This window comes from Plodia interpunctella, chromosome 20 (assembly GCF_027563975.2).
Source record: "Plodia interpunctella isolate USDA-ARS_2022_Savannah chromosome 20, ilPloInte3.2, whole genome shotgun sequence".
NCBI lineage: Eukaryota > Metazoa > Arthropoda > Insecta > Lepidoptera > Pyralidae > Plodia > Plodia interpunctella.
In genome coordinates this window covers 1,289,947-1,309,398 of record NC_071313.1, presented here as the reverse complement: position 1 = coordinate 1,309,398, position 19,452 = coordinate 1,289,947, and the positions used below count along the sequence as shown (strand labels likewise).

Genomic DNA, 19,452 nt, shown 5'->3' with positions numbered 1-19,452 from the left:
TCTCTATCTACTCAACCAATATTCGTGAAATTTTGCATACATGCAGTTCGAAGTATGAAGAAGGAAATAAGTACGTCATCCTGGAAAAATAACTGCTCTGGGAAAGAAGCCGAAGCTGTATTTTATTTATCAGTTTTACAAGTGAAATTTGTATTGTAGACGCGATTAAATTTTATTGGCCTGTGGTGTCCCACTGCTGGGCAAAGCCCTAAATGGCGTAGCGGACTAAGAGGTCATTGCTTTAGCGGTTTTATTAGATTTACTGCTATCATAATCCTAACTAATGTTATAAAAGCAAAATTAAGATTTTAACCTATTCACGCTTCAAGCAACTTGGAATTTGGAACTTGTGTCTTGGAATTTCAACTTACCCAAATTCATTGCAAACAAGTCGATATTACCGCGCCATAGGGGCACACGTTCATACAAGGTAACTTGATACGCTGTTGACTGTACAATATTCGGAGTCCGGCGAAAAGACAAAAGCTATTCTTTATACCGGTAAAAAGTACTATTCCCGTAGGAAATGCACGCGCGCGAAGCCGCCGGTCAAAAGTTATTAATATACAAAGTTAAATAGAAAAATAATAATTCAATTTTGCAAATAAAGGTAGTAAAAAATGCGGGGCTGTTCATTGCATTGACATTGTAAATTGTGACCAGACCTTAATAAACTGAGACCGCTATGTATAATTTCCCAAGAGTTCAAATGTCAAGGCTTAATTTTTCCAGCCCCCAAACAGATTATTAGAACAAGGCATCCAGATTAAGTTTTTAATGTGTGTGTCTAATTCAATTACGAAATGTCATCTTGATAAATCTCCTCATAAACATTGTCACCTTTTATTTATGCTTCATCCTTATCTTAATCCTCACTAATATAAATAAATAAATATCCCATTATAATATATAACAAATATATAATGACAAATCACACAGATTGAGCTAGCCCCGAAGTAAGTTCGGGACTTGTGTTATGGAATACTAACTCAACGATACTATATTTTTAACAAATACATATATAGATAAACATTCATGACCCGGGCCAATAAGAAAAATACCATTTACCATCATTGATCGGGGATTGAACCCGGGACTTCTTGGTTCAGAGGCAAGTACTTTACCACTGCGCCACCGAGGTCGTAAAAAATGCGAAAGTAAGTTTCTTTGTTTGTTTGTTACCTCTTCACGCTTTATCTACTTAACCAGTTTTCTTAAAATTTTGCTTACATATAGTTTGAAGTATGGAGAAGGACATAGAGTACCTTTCATCCCGAAAAAAAACTGTTACCGTGGGAAATAAACGCGGGTGAAGTCGCGGGCAACAGCTAGTTAATATATATTGTAATCATAAAGTTTTTTTTTTATGATTCCCCTCTTTAATCATATATTACCAATTTTATTCTCAGATATATTAATAGCTCAGGGTTTGTGTCAAGAATTACCTTTGAAGTTTCGAAAATGTTTGTGATTTTACGTCCGCCGACTGTCTGATGTCAACCCTCTTTTGTTACCGTTGTTGTCTATTAGATGTCAGTAAAGGTTTTTCATCTTTAGTTGCGCATGTGAAGGAAAAGCGGCGCAACAAACATCACCGCAGCCTTTTTTGACCAAATTTTACGGGAATCGCGTACTTACGGGATAAAATGTACCCTATAATGTTAATTCCAGGTACCTTAATAACATATAACATGATCATTGAATTGTCCCAGCCGTTTGAGCGTTAAGAAGTAACAAACATACTTTCGCCTTTATAATATTAGTAGTTATTTCGGGGCACTATAATTATCCATTATGAAATCACAACAGCTTATTTTCCATTGCGTGTTAACAAAAAACAAATGATAATACGGATTATTTCAAACCTTTTTCGGTGGGTTCTCAAAAGAGAAAAATCATTTTTTTCTTTGACGTCACTGAAAATATTTGTTTTAATAATTTTGATCCGCTGAATAAATTCCTACGAGAGCTATACTCTCGTAGGAATTTGTTCCCATTACTTTGAAGATAAAAAGAACTTTAGAGAACAAATAATGTCTCACAAATGTTGTTATGATAAGCAAAAATAAATTTTCAAAGTAGAATAGATTTCAAAATTAGTTCTAGTGAATTACAAATTTGTGTTCACACACCTCGTTATAATCGTAATTATATATATATTTTTCAGCAGTTTCATATACTTTATTACTTCGGTTTAAATACTTTTATGTAAAGGCTTACTTGAACCAACACTTTTCAAATGAGTTTCTTTCGACATTTCGTTCCGAGATGCCAGCTTGTTCGTAGATTTTTGAAAAATTACTATATAATATAAAATTTAACGTGTAAAAGTACCTGTGAAGATTTATTTTCTGAATAAATGATTTGACTTCGAAACCGATCAATGTTAATGTTATTTAACGCATATAACTTCTTCATTGCATTTGATTATGACAAAGCTTATGCACTTGAAAATGCCGCCACATTTTCGCGTCGCATCGCATTACATACAAGGTTTGTTGTTCACCTTACAAATGGTTTAAATCCACTTCAAACGTATTGAATAAATAACCGTTTACTTAATACATAAAAGAACCCTAAGATACGCGTGATATAACTCTATTTCATAAAAAAAAACTTCCTGAAAATAATTGTCGCGTTTGTTAGACCATTTGTGACATGTTAATTACTGATTACATCGGCGCTAATATCGGTTAGACTTGCTTAGTTTATTGGAATGATACTTTAGGTATACATCATACAAATTGTAAACACTAGGTAGTTTTATTTATTTGCACCAAGAATACAATTTGTAGAAGTACAATAAAAACAATGAAGTTTGACGACCTCGGTGACGCAGTGGTAAAATTCTTGCCACTGAAACGAGAGGTCCTGGGTTCGATCCACGGTCGGGTCATGATGGAAAATGATCTTTTTCTGATTGATCCGAGTCTTGGATGTTTATCTATATATGTATTTGTTATAAAATATAGTATCGTTGAGTTAGTATCCCATAACACAAGTCTCGAACTTACTTTGGGGGTAGCTCAATTTTTTTTGTCCTAATATATTTATTTATATTTTAACTCCCTTTACCGCGAGATTCTGAAATATAAAAGCCTTTTAACAATTAACGCCATATTATTCCATAGTTCATAATCCATCCACGTGAAACCGATAACAAAAAATATTAAACTAAAGACAAATGCAAATGAATACTGTCGAAAAATCCATTTTGGCTAAAGAAAAGACTATAAATTTATGAGGAAGAGGATATCAAAAAACTTGGCTTCATCTATATGCGTAAATCAAGTTAAAAGTTCTGAAATATTCAGCACTGAATCTTTTAAGAGGATAACCTTCAATATTTATCTATATTACTGGAATATCCTATGGCTACAAAAATGAAAGAAATTAAAATTATTAACTGCTTTCTCAGCGGTCGATCTTGGGATAATAAAAAAAACTATATTGCTAAGTGAAATTCACATAAGTAATAAGTAACTGTTAGCCTATAAAAGACATTTTTATTATTTCTTTGAATCTATCTTCTTTAAAGCGGTGGTGGGACGCCTGTGAACCGAAATGATCCAGGTTCGAATCCTACTCATGCCACATGAGTTTGTATACTAATCTGACTCAAATCATCGTAGTCGCTGAAGGAAAACATCGCGATCAACATCATATCGAGTGTGTTATTGCAAACTCTCGTGTCAGATTTTATTCTTATTATTAGTATATTTTATTTTATTTAAGTCGCCTAAAGGCATCTGGCACGACTTTTACGACTACTTACCGCCATCTAGTGGCAGGTAGTCGCATACACACTAGTGAACTGTCCACCAGTGTGCAGGTCTCCTTACGATGTTTTCCTTCACAGGAAGCAAGTGGTGGTCTACTATATACGAGTCAGATTGGTAGACAAACTTATATGGCACTAGTAGGATACGAACCTGAGTCCTTTCGATCCACAGACTGGCGTCTTAACCATTACACCACTACCGCTTCACCACCACATCTTCATCACCACACCAACATCGCGATGAAACCTGTACACTGGTTGATTCTTATTATGTGTATGAAATGGATAAAACACTCCATTAATAGTGTCAAGAAAGTTGTTATGTGTGTTTCTTTCTACGTAATGACCACGAGCCTCAGCCATGAGGAAATAAGAGTATGGGGAAGAAGTCGTCTTTTATTATCGCGTGTAGATGTAGCATTTGGCACACGGATTTGTAATTTACAATAATAGTACTTATTATGCCAAAATTCCTAAGCGACTAAAGCCCCGGGTCACAGAGGTAAGCGTTTGTGAGATTGTGACTCTGTGAGTTTGTGTGTTTGAGGCGGGTAATCTACGAAACGACCGAACCGATTTCAAAAATTCTTTCACCATTAGTAAGGCACATTATCCAAGATTGCTATAGGCTATATTTTATTTCACAATTCCCACGGGAGCGAAGCCCCGGGCAACATCTAGTTTCTGTATAATTCGACGGGGTCCTTCACACCGTTCCGTTTCACATGTTCCCGGAAAAGCGTATTATCCGTAAGAACAAATTCAGGACGTTCCATCAGTGGCTCCATTGTCTGAATGTAATAAAAACGCATTGTTTTCGAGATAGCAAGTCGCAGTTGAGCTAAGGCCTTGATGACGGCAGAGAGCGAGTTTATTTTTTAAATCTGTATCTTGAATGAAATAACTCATTAGTTATTTCATACAAGGAAACAGATTAAAAAAATAGGTACATTTACCTATATATAACAAAATAACAAAATAAAAAAAAAGGTATCCCATGTAGGTATTTCCAATCAAAAAAGAAATTGGTACATAAAACAGAAATGAACTGTCGTTTGCGTATGTTTTTCACAATAAAAATTCAAAATTGCGCTTAAGGGACCGTCGATGTTTAAAATAAAAACTACATGTTTTGGTTTTATACCAAAATATAAAATATATAAAAAAATCGTCCAAAATTTTGTTATTTGCATTTCAATGTATACGTACATTTTAACCATAGACTTTTTTGTAAAAAAATTCAAATAACGGCAGCTGTATTTTTATTAAAATAAAAAAGTAATTATACAAATAGTCACTCCATTTCACAAACTTCACACAACCTACAATAGTCCTTGTAATTACAAGGCCAAGACAAGTCACTTCAAATCACAGATATCACACAAGATCGCACTGAACCGTCAAACCCGGTGTCAGTCAAACCGCGGCTCAAAGAGGTCACTGCCCGGAATAGTCCAGGAGCTTGTGGCAGTATGCCAATGCTGAAACTAATGTTATGCGCATTAGGCTATTGGCTAACTCGTACCTAAATATGCAAGCAATTGGTATGAGGAAGACGTAAGCATTTCTGATGGTTTATATCGCTGGCTACCGGATTTTAGAAGCGGTAAATCTTGTTGATAGCCGTTTGAGTGCTAGAGCAAGATCGGAATTAATATATCTATGCATTTTGTACGTTTGTCTATAGTTTTATGTGTAGAAGTTATTGGCAAAATGGAGCTGGGTTGTGTTTGCCGCATGCATCCAGAACGTTGGATCATTTTAGCTTTGGTTTGGAGACTTAAGTATGGAAATAGGAACACGTGGAATACCAATGCAGCGTTGAAGTGATGATCTACGATTTAAGAATTGGTTGGATTTGGCATCGGATAAAACGGCTTGGAAGCAATCGGGAGAGATCTTTGCCCAGCAGTAGGATGGAGTAGGTTAAAAATAGTTGTGATTGAAAATTAATTTTATATTTAAGTTTAATTTGATTTTTAATTTAATTTTTTTAAAATAAATTGCATCTGGTGAACGTTTCTTCAAAATGCTCTCAATGTCTTAGTGCTGGTTGAATTTAGAATTTCTAGAAAGAAAAAAATCTAGAAAAATTCCATCATCAAATTTTAAAGCGAGGCTCTTGTCGGTGGAGTTCCTTCCATCGTTCTCTCTCTATAGCAACTAGCGGCCCGCCCTGGCTTCGCCCGAGTAAACCGTACTCCGTTTCCGTTTCGTGTGTTTCTGTGCCAAATGTCATCAAATACATTGCATATTGCACTGATTTTTTTGTATTTATCAATTTTGCACCGACTTTTTTGAGTTTATTAACTAAACAAACAAAAAAAACACAAATATATTCTCTTCATAATAAGGATCGCTTCACTTCTTGATACGACACGACGCCTATTTATTTGCCTAATGTATCTATCTCTTGGTCTTCCTGGAACATGTCTAAATACAGTCTGTTCGAGATCGTGTAACATTCAAACTTAACATTCAGCTAATAACAAGAAACATTCGCGTTATGACACCAGCGAGATCTCCATTACATTACAACACGAGCCAGACTCAACATAAACAGACGAGACGCAAAAGAAGTCTACTAAAGATAGTCACATCAGATGAACGACCTATATAAATACGTGCCACACTCAATGTCATTGGAATATTTTTCTGGATAGTTCTTCGAATGGATTCGTATTGGAAACTTCCAAGTTTGGAAGGAATCACTGTGTGACATAGATAAAAAACGACATATGAGATTACACGTCGAGGAAATGTATGGTACAGAACAACAAAAGTACACAAAGTAAATCTTCGATTTTGTTACAAGTTTTATTACGTTTTTATTTCACTTTGTCTTTTAATGATTTAACAGCATTATACATCAAAATATATAGATATATTATAAAGATTGTTTAAATGTAACTCGTGAAAAACGGAGTGTAGATGCATGAACTAATATATATAATAACGCAACTTTTTAAACAGTGTTTACATTAACGGGTCTATTGACATTGAAATTCCCAATTTCTTAATTCCAATACGTTATCTAGCCTGGTTATGTCCTAAATATAAATAATATCTCTTAAGTAATATTTTCTTGGAGTATTAATAAAGATCCATAATCATTCATGGTCCGTGTACACCAAATGCGTATGCAACATGTGTATGCAGAAATTAGTGTAAATTCCATTCGAAATTACAATCAGCATAGTGCTGCATACGCATCAGTATAAGAATATTTTGAATATAACAGAAAAATATAAATATTTATATCTTAGCTTATAGATTTGTTCCAACCTATCATTAATTGTTTTTATTTTTAATCACCGACGCAAAAAGAGGGGTGTTATAAGTTTAACGTGTCTGTGTATATGTTTGTGGCAACTAGCTCCCAAATTAATGAACCGATTTTCGTTTATTTTTTTGTGTGTCATGGATATTTTTATCCCGAGCCATGTTTAATGAAAATCGATTCAGCCGTTCATACGTTGTAACGAAAAGAATATTGAAAGTCGTTTTTTTTTTAAATTTGTCTAACAAATAAACTTGTTTACGAAATTTCTCTGTATTCTCGTTATTTTATCTATTGAGCAAATCTACGGGATTTGATATGTGATATGGAAATAAGAGGGATGTCTTGTTAAAACTTGGATCGAAGGATTTTTGTTGTGTGATTGGATTTTCGAAACGATCCTACTACAGGTAAGATCGTTTAGATTTCACCAAATCTGATGTCAAATATAAAGGAATTCAAATACTCTGTATCTTATTCTTCAAGATTTCATCAAGTTAAGTTTTTGAGTCAGTAATGGCGGTGTCCAGGACAGAAACCACCCGTCTAAAATATTAAACATTGTCATTAAATAAAGAAACATTTTGAACTTTTATTTTGAACAATTAACTTTAAGATGCGTAGAAAAAAGCAAAATACGCCAATTTGTCTAAACGTCAGCGGCGGCGGGCCGGTTAAAATCAACGTCCAAAGTGAGGGTGCAACTCACCCTAAAACAACACCATTTTGGTCCAATAACCATTATTAATCCACTTGACAAATCAAAAAATAAATTGAGAGCATTTCTGTAAATGTAGGTAAAAAGGATTATTATTACATAAAATCTGTGTTCATGAAAATTTTCCATTATAATCATATGGGTTTCAGGTTCAGTTCAATCTTGATTAGATCAATTAGAACGAACGCACGGCGGCCAATCGCTAAAATAAAGGTATACCTATAAAGTCGACAGTCACAGAAATTGTATGAGCGCTTTGTCAATCCACAAATTTGAGCAAGAGCTCAGTTTTCCATGTGTTACCGTAGACAGAGAAAGCTAGACACAGAGTTAAATCTTCCATTTCACTCATACAAAAGAGATGTGCGCAATAGAAATATTTGAGAAGAAACGAGAAACAGCGCTGGCTTCTTTTGTTTCTCATCGCGTGCCCGGCCCAATTACCCACTTTGTATGAGATTATCCGGATTGGGTCGGCAAGTTGTATGTGAATCTTCTATATCATTTGGTTGTCATCTATATGTTTTTCTTGGTCTTTGTATATCGGTCTGTTTTTGATAAATATTACTACATAATTTGAATATTATAAGCCTCTTCCTTGTTTGATGTAAAGCCAAAATTTGATTTAGTTCAAAATAATATTAATTATGATTTACTTTATTAAACACCTAAAATGAAAAAAAAAAGCAAACACAGCATTTTACAAATTAAGTACAACAATGTGTATTCAGCGAATAAGCATAAAATTAAATATTTTTTATAGCATGTAAATCCGATAATGGCGAATATGACATGTATCTAATCTTATATTCCAGTGGCGGGAAACTAGAATCGTTAATCAAAGCTTTTAATGAATGATCAAATGTTTAAATAAATGATGTTAGGTTAGTCGTCGTGTCTTGATCGTATAGTTTCCGGTGTCTCAGTTCATAACCCGTCGATCGCGCAGAATTAAGACACAATAGAATTAAACAAATTGTTTGACGTTAAACCACAAAATGGTTTATGAGTTGCTGAGTTGTTTTACTCGTACAATGCTTTAAAGTACTGATATAAAAACAATACGTGATTTGATTTATTTGTTTATTGTGTGAAAAAACCGAAAACGGTGGCCACCAAAATGTTCATGGTAGACTGTGACTACATTATGTAATGGAAAACTATAATACTTCGCAATAAATTATTTTATCTAGTGTAGAACAATTTAGACAGAGAATTTGGAGACGACCTCGGTGGCGCAGTGGTAAAGTTCTTGCCACTGAACCGAGAGGTCCCGGGTTCGATCCCCGGTCGGGTCATGATGGAAAATGATATTTTTCTGATCGACCCGGGTCTTGGATGTTTATCTATTTATGTATTTGTTATAAATTATAGTATCGTTGAGTTAGTATCCCATAACACAAGTCTCGAACTTAATTTTGGGCTAGCTCAATCAAATCAATCAATCAAATCATTTATTCAGAAATTAAACCTTCACAGGCACTTTTTCTCGTCGATTTTTATATTTATAGTGCTACAAACTACTGGCATTTCGGAACGACCACTGCTGAGAAGAAATGCCGAAAGAAACTCATTTGAACAGTGTTGGTCCCTATCATGCCGGATCGGCTTACCATTATTGTTTCTTACAATGTTTTTTTCTAATAATATATAAAAGTACATAATGTTCATAGTCAAAAGGTATATCAAAACAGGTTATGATTGTGATCCTAGTGCTGGATATCGATGTGAAACACAATTAACTTACATAAAAATATATGAGAAACGAGATGACCAGTTCCCTCTGGCAGCACCCGTTCACGAGTTGACGCATAGGTCAGCCATCGCGTAGCTCAACCATAATAGAGGGAACCTCACGACCCGGTTCCCCAAAACTGATACTTATTTTCTTCACTTCTCTCGAGGATAGTCCTGTAAGTAGGGTACTTGATTGGACCCTTCGCGAGCCCTAGTACTTGAGGAAAACTGTCTTAGTGACAATAAATATTGTGGTGGGTTTTCGGTGGTCTTATTCTACTTACGGAGGATAATCTACTCCAAGAAAAGAAATAATTTAAACCTATTTATAAAGAACTCAATGCATTATTCATAATCATTATCGAGTGTGTTATTGCTAACACTGGTGTCAGATTTTATTCAAGTCGCCTAAAGGCATCTGACAAGACTTTTACGACTACTTACCGCCGTCTAGTGGCGGGTGGTCACAAAACTCACTAGTGAACTAAACGACAGTTTAGTTCACTAGTGTTGGACACACCAGTGTGCAGGTTTCCTCGCGATGTTTTCCTTCACCGGAAGCAAGTGGTGGTTATGAAAACTATTAGTATTTATTGAAATAATATTTTAAGCCTTCAATACTAACCTCAAGTCATTCTCAACGTCATCTCAAAATATTCTTCTCGCAATCGTCATCTTAAGTGTCAACAGGCAAGATCTGAAATTAAAAATTAATATTATACAGTGTGTACCTCAAAAGAGAATGACCAAGGAAGTGATTGAGTGTGTATCCAGGATGATATGAGTAGAAAGGGGAATCGATCGTAATTTATGGATAGATGGCATCAATTACAGTCGATACCCCCTCGACAATGTAAAGGAAATTGCTGGAAACAACTGGATAAAAATGGCCCAAGGGAGAGATGGTTGACGGAGACGAAAGGAGGCCTGTGCCCAGCAGTGGGTCACGGAGGGCTGCTACAGATGACAATGGTCAATCGAAATGACAAATAACAGATTAAAATGGGTCGATTTATATTAGATGTAGTTGTTGATTAGAATTTTGAGATAAAATATATAATAGCCTGTAGCAATCTTAAATAATGTACTTTTCTGATTGAGATATTGGCTGACTGACTTAAGATATTGGCTTTCCGTGCATCGCGACAGTAATAGTAAATAATATTAATTTATTAGGTACTGTTTCTATTTTTTTATTATTATTTTTTTTAGTCTATAGTGTGATATGGGTCATGTATTTTACAAGTGCCTGCAATAAATGATTTATTACTATGTTTTTATCACTTTAAGCTCTCAGCCGAGGCTGGCATTCTAATGATAGACACGGGCCATGACCAAGTGGCTATCATTTTTAGGGTAGATTAAGGGGGTCAGTCCGTGTGTCGTTGGTATTTATGTTGTAGGTGTCAGTGTCTGTAGAGTCCATAAACTTCCTAACTATTCGACAGGTATTAAGAATTGCTGCTTTCTGCATATTAATATATGTAAGGGGTTTGAGATTGAGTAGCTTGAGGGAATTATGCAAATATTATTATTATTATTATTGTGAAAAAAATTTTTAAATTGTAGTTTCGGAGAATACTCGCCTCAAACATACAAACTCACAAACGCTTTCCTCTTTATATAATATTATATATATATTATAGCATTTTATATTAGTTCCGAAAATGAATTTGTTTCTCAATTTTCATGAAAGGTCAATTACTGTTTCTACTAACAATTTCTTGCGAATAAAAAACAAAGTATTATCATCTAGTTAGAAGGTAGCTGAGAACGGAGAATATTGCGACAACTTCTATTACATTTCTTCTATAATATGAGAGTTTCGTCAGTCCAATTGAATAGAAATGGTAGCCAGTACGCAATGTATTACATACAGCGAAAATTTACGCAGAAACCTATTTATTGTTTATAGCTTATTCATAAGGCCAATTCTTGATATTTTTCTAGGAAAACCTATATCAAAAATGATAAATTTTGAAATGTCATATGTTTGGGTTAACATTTTGTGAGAAAAGCTGTATATAATATATGAGAAAACACACAAGTTTATTTGTAAAACCCACGACTTTCAATATTCATTTCGCTACAACATTCGGACGGCTGGACCGATTTTGATCAAAGGTATCTAAGGACCATCGCATAAAATTTTTCTAGCAAATAAAAAATACGCATCCAAACCGATTCACCCGTTTATGAGTGCTTACGCATACTTTTCGCATCGGGGGTTAATTAGAATGCATGAAAATTTATAAACATTCATTTCTTTTCGAGTGTGTTAATTGCTAACACCTGGTGTCTGATTTCATTCAAGTCATCTAAAGGCTAATCTGATATGATTTTTACTACTACTCCAATGGCAAGTAATCGCACACTAAGTATAAATATAAATAAATATAAATATATTAGTACAAATCACACAGATTGAGCTAGCCCCAAAGTAAGTTCCAGACTTGTGTTATGGGATACTAACTCAACGTTACTATATTTTATAACATATACATATATAGATAAACATCCAAGACCCGGGCCAATCAGAAAAAGATCATTTTCCATCATGACCCGACCGGGGTTCGAACCCGGGACCTCTCGGTTCAGAGGCAAGCACTTTGCCACTGCGCCACCGAGGTCGTCGAAGTGAACATTACAAAAGGTAGTGATCGATGACGCATGAAGTGATTTGTAGAGATTGACTATATTTATTCCTAGTAAAATGAAAGAACCCTATTCGAGTTTATATTCAACAAGAAACCAATAAAGCAAACCAGGTGAAAGTAATAAAAATTGATTAAATTAGGTTAATTTAAACCATCTCGTCCGTAAACACGGCTTCTGAATTTACGATTGTTGAAACGAACGCGGTTGTGATCGATACCAAGATACGAGACAGAATCGGGAATCGAAGCGGCGACTATGCAATCGATGGCACAACTTTCACCATTTTCTAACAAACACATCGATCGGTGCATCAGATTTCGACATTTGTCAGATTTTAATGTGATTAGAGAAAAACAAAAAATTCAAATTTTTTTTATTCAACTTTGAATAATATAGGTACATCACTGAATTACGTAAAAAAAAATACTTTCACTAAGAGTGGGTTGTACCGGCCAACATTGACATTAACTTTAACCTGAAGAACCGCAAACATTTTGTCCAAACGTCAGCGGCGCACAGGTCAAAGTCGATGTTAACTTCATGAATCAAATAAATACTGGTCTGGCCATGCCGCTCTCGCCTGGCTCTGGTAGAAGGGGCAAACCCAAGAAATGCTGCCTTAATGTCGTCAAGGATGATATGCGTGCTAATGGTCTGACAACTAGGGATGCCGACGACCGTGCGAAGTGGAGACGAAAAAGTAGAAAAGCGGACCCTGGACTCCGACGCTCAACGGCTGAGGAAGAAACCGGGAAACACTCAGATAAGACAGACATAATAAAATATACTTGAAGTCACTACTTCGTAGTTACTTTGTACTCAGAAAGCGTAGTAATTATTCCATCTATAAGTTAAAAGAACGGAAATCATTAAAAGTCCAGAAGTTATGTTAAAAGAGAATTGGCGGAATAAAAATCTTTGGCAAACTTTTAATGTCATAAATTTGGCACGACTGTGATTTGACATTCATCGGTCGTTATTTTTTTTTAAACTGTGTGGGTGGGTTGCACAACAACTTTGACCTTAACATTAACCTGTAGAAAAACGCTACGTACGCCATTTTGTATAAACTTCAGCGGCGCGTAATTCAAAGCTAATGTCTTATAATAGATTGGTGTAACTCATCCTAATCAGGCAAATATGACACCAGAGGGAACTTCTCAACCTTTACCGTACAGCACGGGCATGGGTTTTTTGTCAGGCGTTAAATGCCACAAGATTTCACTGACGACAATAAAAGTTTTTGGCAAAAATGACATTTTTGTAAAAAAACTAGTTTCTACAAACGTTTACACGCTTTACACGGTTACTTACAAGGTTTACACGACTAAAACCAGAAGTTTTGTTAAACGTTGTCCTAACTATTAAACGACATTATTTTGCTGCATGGGAATGTCTAGAATTTACTTCGTGGCTTCCACAATCGCTATATATTTAATATTTGTAACCATGTTAAGCAGTTTTAATTAAATTATATATTTACTGGACTGCTGAAATGAAAATAGATTAAGCACCATTGGCTGACGTATTCGCTATTACACGTACTATTTTTTCTATACACTGTCCATAAAACCAGGCCCTTTACGTCAAGATAAATATTGATAAAAAATAAAAAAGATAAGAGATGAAAGGGCGACTCGACCTTGCCAATGCAGCAAGGTCGAATCGCCCTTTAATTACTATCTCCTGTGTTTTTCTTACCCTTTGAGTTTTTCCAAAGAAAACTGAATTATATCTTCGTGAGTTTTTTATCCAACAAGATTTTGATATATACTTTCTACCTTCATCTTTACATATTATAAAACATCTGTCGCGATAAACTCAAAAACGACTGCGCAGATTTTTATGCGGTTTTTACATTGAAGATTGTGTTACTCCCGATATAGGTTTGTGTATAATTTAATGTGTTTTTATCCGAAGTCGGGACGGGCCACAAGTTAATAATAATATTAACTTTTGGCCTTCCCGAACTTATGTTCGGGAAAGTCGAAAGTGGGCCATGTTACGTTTTTACGTCGAAACCTCGGACCTCCGGATAAGCCTGAATATTTTAATATAGTTATTTAAATTGACTTTTAAAGCTAGTAGACGAGCTAAAGTGTACAGAGAATAGTTTTGTTAAAAACATACAAACTCACAAACGCTTACCTCTTTATAATAATAGCATAGATGGGCCAACTGTGAAATGACAGTGTAATTAATCTAGGACCTCTGTCCTAGGTTGTTAACATACGATGAAACAGAAGAATTACTGATATCTCTATATCAGTAATTCTTCTGTTTCATCGTATGTCAGTTTGTCTTAGAGGTTAAGTTAAATAATGAGCGTGTGGTTTTACTGGAACATCTTAGAATTTACGGTAGATCGTACTTTTACAGTAACATATACATCAAAAGGGACTCCTTTTGACTTTTCATGACTATGCAGAAGATGTTTTGTAGATTTAAAAATCCTTACGGTCCCGTGTTTGTAAATTTTCATTTTGCTTACCGGTTTAGTTAAACATTTAGATAAATATGAAACAGAAGATTAGAGTAAAGCGCTTAAATACTAGACGAAAAGACAAAATCAAATTTTACCACATTTAAAAATTACTAAGCGTTCAATTCCAAGCAGTAAAACTTTATAAAGACTATCACGCAATTTTAAAATCATAACAATTTTAAATATATTTGAGGCGCGACAGAGGACCTATTTATTGGACTAGTGTTTTTACGCGGTAGATGAATTATCTTGATGACACAAATTTCATAGATACCTACTTGAAGGTTAAATATAATTTATAAATAAATGACAAAATTTTAATTTAAATTGTGTTATGTAAGCGAATGTGAACATGGTATCGCTAAATGTTAAATTGTAATTTATTATTTAATAATTATTTATTTTATATTCGATTTAATTATGTGCTAATGTTAATTCCGACACAATTGTTAAATGGATTATTCCATTTAACAATTAACATAAATGGAATGTAAAAGCATACCAACATATCGAAAATATTAAAACACTTTACCAAAATAATTCAGCATTAAAGCAATACAAATATATCGCATTTGAGTATGTCTATGACCACCCTCATGCGTCCCTCGGGATCGCAGCTGTAAAGCTGGGGTTATCTCGTGTTTCTATTGTGCCGGATAACGGTTATGATCTATAACCGAGAACTTTATTTCTGGACGACAGTAACAGCTCTATATATATATTTTAAATCTATATTTATAAAAGAAGACACTTAATGACTGACTATCAACGCACAACCCTGACAAATGAGTCGAGAAACTTTATGTTTAGCACGTAGGTTCCTTATGTGTCTAGGGGTGCACTAAGGAGGGATTTTTCTAAATTCATCCGCTAAGGGTGTGAAAAGGCGGTTCAAAGTTTGTATGAAGAAACCAGATTTAGTTAAAGAGTCTAAATATTTTACTGAAGGGAAAATCACGCGGGCGTAGCCGCGGCCAAAAGCTAGTATTATAATATGAATTGTAGGCAAAACCAATAGGTTTTTATTTGGTTCTGTCTTAGCAGCAAATAATTTATCCCACTCGATTTCCCACTTTTTCAGATAATGCAATAATAATAAAGCGTGTAAATCTGTTGCCGATACTTTAAACTATATTTTCTACTTATTCTATACTAGATGCTGCCCGGGGCTTGGCTTCCGTAGGAATATTGAAATAAAATATAGCCTACAGCAATCTTGGATAATGTACCTTTCTAATTGTAAAATAATTTTTGAAATCGGTTCTATAGTTTCGGAAATATACCCGCCTCAAACATACAAACTCACAAACGCTTAAAAATTCACCTACGTCCTACAGAGCTGAAATTGTTCACGTCGCTTCAGTTTTTATGATTGGCTCCAAATGCAGGAACTCCTCAACGGTTTATTGCACGTACATAAAGTTTTTTTTTGTAACGCGTTGAATGCTACCTACCTTTCTGATGACAATAAAATATAGCAATTTTTTTTTGTTGCACTTGAAAACGGTTTTATTGATTTTATGACAAATGTATAATTAAATATTTTCTTGCACTTTTCAATTCATAGTTAAAACCTTTTGATTCTTACATATATGCTGGCGACTATTCGTGATTCCGTTATCGATGGTTCGCCCCAAAAGGGTCGTAATGTAACATGAGAGCGCTCATATCGCACACAATATTAATGAGATATCCTCTAGATAATGCATGAGATAGTTGTTACGATTATTGTACAAGTTTCTCCAGAGGTAGACCTTGGTCCAAAAGTCTTCTGCATGAGTGGGGTATCGTCATTATCTTAACCGTTTTCTGTCCACTGACTTTCTCTCAGTGTTGCCATATGTACGGATCAGTCCGTATACGTACGGAGTTTTTGGTAGTATGTACGAATATGAATTACGTACGGATGTGTGTTTGGATTTTACACGATGCTAGTTCAACTCGGCCAGTGGTCCAGATTTGTATGGCTATGTAGCCACGTCAGTTGTTTTTTTTTCAATTCAATATTTATAAACGAGAAACGACCTAATTTATCTCTTACTGAGTGGCCGTTTGCTTAAACTTTTTACCTATTTTATATAATTAAGCTTATGCTAGCAGCACTACACGTCAGAAACGGGGAATCGCCGTTCTTGATTTTATTCATTTATCAACATAAATTAATGAATACTTAATGAAACTTTTATTTTGTATCTTTGATTAAAAGCTTCATGCTGTAGTACGTTGGTACTACTGACAATGGAGAGCGTGAAGTTTTTGGCAATCTGGTTAGACATTAACCCAGAAATGTTAAAAAAATTAATAAAGACAAAGATACAAAATAATTTCCTGTTTTTATTTTAAATTCGTGCGGAATTCGTACGGAGTTTAAAAAATTTTTAAAGTACGGATTTTGTACGGATTTCGCCATGTTATGTACAGATTTTCAGTATGTTATTAATGGCAACACTTTCTCTGTGTTTACGTCAACCTGTGTTAATAGAATCCACGTACGACCTGCGGCTTTTATATTACCATCTTGCTGCTGGGACCTTCCGTTTCGTTTACTTATTTCTCAGCTATTTTTTTCCGTCAAGCGTCTTCTTTATAGCCAGTCCTCGCCACTGTCAAACAGCAGTGCTTGCAATATTGTGTTCTAATTTATCTCATACTTAGTCAATCTAATTTATCTCTTACTGGTTTGGTTGAGAGCGGCTGTGTAATTTTACAGGGTGCAGATTTCCGTCATCGGTAATATCTATATACAAGTGTACGTAATAAGAATCTCAAGTGTTTTCATATAATTCTCTTACCTCCATGGCACGTAGATTTTTTAAAAGTAGTCTAAAGTAAGCAAGGATAAAAGTAAGCCTTGTATGACGTCGGGTGTTTAGCTTTTTTTGAAGCAAATGTCGTCAAAGTCGTGGCTACAGACAGAATTTGAATCACTGAAAAAGAGAATGAATCGCTGATCTACTCGTAAAACTTCACAGTAAACTGACGCTTGTCGAGCTCGCGCTGTTACATGACGGGTGACCGAAAATGTATTAAGTCGAGCTCATGCCTTCAACGGGAGACAGGGAGTGGCCGTTTGCTAAAACTTTTTATTATACTGTGACAGTATGAAGAATTTTCACTGTATGTGTACATTACGTTATCAAATCGTACTTTACGCGGAAGTGTATGACGGATATTCGTAAACATGACTTCAAAATAGTTGATTATAATCTCTTTGATGTTTTCACATTCAAGCACCAGTTTCCTTCAAATAAATTTCAGTAGGTTTCACCGGGAGTTTGTGTATATATATATATATATATATATATATATATATATATATATATATATATATATATATATATATATATATATATATATATATATATATATATATATAATACATACAAAAAAAGGTAAATTTCAGAGCCATCTAGGTACAAAAGATATATGCTTGATCGGACCCTTTGATCATTCAGAAGTACTTGAATCGAATGATTTGATTGGCGATTGGAGATTAACATTTTCGAAGAATTTCGATGAGCCACAAGGCGGGAAGTTTGTTCGAATCCTAAAGAAATCGAAAGTTATTATAGCTTATTATAATAACACTATAATGATATCACTTAGCATTCGAAAAAAAAAAGATATTGTATCATTTTTTTATAGCCCGTGGTGTCCCACTGCTGGATAAAGGCCTTCCCTCTGTTTCGCCATCCATCTCTGTCCATTAACTATAATATAAAATCTGGGAAAATCCATATATTATAAAAAAAGTCCTCCTATCGCGTTTGTTCGTATGAATGCGATGAACTCAAAAACTATCGGACAAATTTATGAACGATTTTCACCAATAAATAGCGTTATTCCTGAGAAAGGTTTATGTGTTATTTTATTTATTGTAGTTTTACACGAGCGAAGCCGAGCCAGGCCGCCAGTCTATATACATATATTACTGGTATCAAACGCAAAATCTCCTAAACACTTGGGTACATCAAAAGAAGCAATTTTTATTCTACGACTTTTCGGTAGTCGTAGTTTTTTTTTTTCATAAAAAAAAAAACAATCTTATTTGCGATTCTACACGTCTTAACTGTATATAATAGGTAACCAAGCAACACGAGTCAGTACAGTAGCGTTATGTGGCGGAATCGAACATAGAGGTGACGTTCAAAAGAAATGGCATAACCTAAAAAAATGTTTTTTATTTATTTATTACGTTTAAACAACAGTTATAAAACAAAAGATGTTAGTACCTTATGCGGCTTTTGAAGGTTAGATACCAGAAACCCTGTATATAATTTGGGGGAGTGTCAGGCTCTCCTCTCGTAAAAATTTAGTAATAACCAAATTAGAAGCATCTCATTTTACGTACAAAAATGTGTACTTAAAATGAACAATTATACTAAAATATAGTGTAAATGAGCTTCACAAACATTATACGGGGTGGGCTGTTATCTCTAACAATTAAATTAGGGTGGGCTCCACTTCAAACAACCCGAGTTCTTTGTCACTTTCGAGATAATATTGTTTTAGTACCACTAACTGCTTCTATTTAAGAAATAATTAGGGTTTAATTTTAACTATTAAAATGGTGGTGGTTCAGTTGTTAAGACCGAAGCCAAAACATTTTGTTTAGAAATTTTGTCGGTCTGCCTGTCTTTCTGTATTCGCGCTCCATACAAAAACTACTGGATGTAATTTGATGCGGCTACCAATAAAATAGTAAAATATATATTTTTAAGATACCAAGCAACAGCTTCTAAACAGTCGCAAACCAAAAGATGCTGCATATTGTTTTAAAACTTCAAGAAATT

At 34.6% G+C, this 19,452-nt stretch overlaps 1 protein-coding gene across 1 annotated transcript in view; it reads right to left on the bottom strand.

The window, feature by feature from the left end:
- LOC128678672 (leucine-rich repeat-containing protein 24-like) overlaps positions 1 to 19,452 on the bottom strand; it is a 53,513-nt gene that overhangs the window by 10,105 nt on the left and 23,956 nt on the right. Inside the window, exon 2 of the mRNA XM_053760388.2 lies at positions 10,142 to 10,213. The gene's annotated coding sequence lies outside the window, so the exon portion shown is untranslated. The remainder of the gene's footprint in view (positions 1 to 10,141; positions 10,214 to 19,452) is intronic.